We start from the raw sequence: 1957 nt of genomic DNA on the forward strand, positions 1-1957 counted from the left end.
AGATAAATAGATAGACAGATAGATAAATAGATAGATAAATAAATAGATAGATAGATAGATCAATGTTATGCTCTGTGCTTCACCCGTCGCTGTGTTGAAAGTACTGCAGAGAATAAGAAAACTATACCAACCAGATTCACCTTTCTGCCCTCTTTATCTGGTTATCTGTACGGATATAACATAGCCCTTATTCACTGATGACGCCTCAGACGTTTTATTTCTTTATCATTTCGCTCCGATTTTTTTTTTCAATTGTTTGTTTCTTCCATTAAGAAATCAGTTTCCCCACGGCAAAAGATAAACCTGCATATTGACAGAACTAATAAACATCGATCACAACATACACCCTCCCCGCCCTCCCCCTTCTCCCCTCCCCCACTCAAAAAAAAAGAAGAAAAGAAAATCTCACCCACCCCCATTCTTCCCATTCCGTATCCCCTTCCTCTTTCCAACCTTTAAACCTCAACACCCAGAACCCCCAAGAACCCCAACTCTAGTCACGTGTCGCCCTCATCTCCCTTTTCCCAGTCCACATTTTTTCCTTTTCCAATTTTTATAAAAGGCTAACGTTGTATCGTGATCATAATCACAAGCACAAGGAAGTAAGCCCGAACGGTGGGGATCGCGGAGGTTTTGGAAAGGGTGACGGATGGGGCTGGTCTGTCTGTGGCTTTATACAACTGTTTGGTCGCCACCCGCGCTTCTCTTTTTCCTTTTTGCTTTGTTGAGATAAATGGAGGGCGCTGTTCCCCATGGCACTTAATGGAGATGATAATATCGTCCAAACTGACCTTTCGTCCCCAGAAACTGAGACATTTTACCTTTTTTACCAATCCTTTCCAAAGGGCACAGCATCTGAATGATTAACTTCCGGGTTCAAAATGTGTACGCAATTCGCCAAATCTCCCTTATTCATACCCACGCACAAAAGTTCGAATACTACCTAATAGCTAGTTGGCTTGACCCTAAGTGTCACGCTTGTAGCACATCTATTTTTACCACCACAGATCAAAGTCGAATCGAATTCTTTTAGGAAATTGGCACATATATTTTGGGGGAAGAAACGATAGGTATGGGAATAAGAAAATTCATTATGGTGTTTGCTTGCTTGCAGCTTACCCTCACGTTGAATAATTGAACGATTAACTAGTATGTATATTAACACGCACACGCACGCCCACACGAGTGCGAGCAGGCGCCCGAACGACAAATTTGCACGCAAGATGGGACTTTCCCCTGTTTTTGGCCATAGTATGAGTGGGTGGGACCTCATTCCTCACAGATCAAAAACTATTCTATCCACTTCATCTGTTCAATCTCGAAGAGTATTACTGATACTAATCCTTTATTAAGTGCGGTAAAACATGATAAGTGACAGCGTATAATCTTTAGAACATGGTCACTTTAAAGAAGCGTTAAAGAAGAAAAAAATGACACTTCGTGAATTTGGAAAGTGGCCGATATCAAAAGAATTTCTTAGGAAATTGATGTTGTTGAAGGTATAAGTTGTTCAACCTGAGATTTTCCACATTTTGAAATAGCACATTCGCGAAAAAATCAGTTGACTGATATAAATTAAATATAGGCATGATATCTTAAACTGTGATTTTTAAACGAGATGTGAGGCATGCTGACGAAATGAGTTACACATTGCAATCCAACAAATGGGGACATCGGCCGAAAACCGACACTGGGTTCATATTTATAGATTTTAAATTGATGCTTGTTTGTTTTTTTAAAATCTACCGTGACTTTTATTATTCTATTCTGGCAAAATGTTAAAACTCCACCTATAAAGTTGGTGTATCAATTTCCATACGGCTTAAATCCGAGAAGTAATTCTTTTTTGTCAGCATGTTCAAGAACTTGACTTTGAGTACGTCCGGCATCTTTTCCAGTATTTTATTTTCAAGTTACAACTCGTCATCCCCACATCGCGTAGACGCCTCACCCCCCC

The sequence above is a fragment of the Aplysia californica genome, unplaced genomic scaffold (assembly GCF_000002075.1).
Source record: "Aplysia californica isolate F4 #8 unplaced genomic scaffold, AplCal3.0 scaffold00015, whole genome shotgun sequence".
Lineage (NCBI taxonomy): Eukaryota > Metazoa > Mollusca > Gastropoda > Aplysiida > Aplysiidae > Aplysia > Aplysia californica.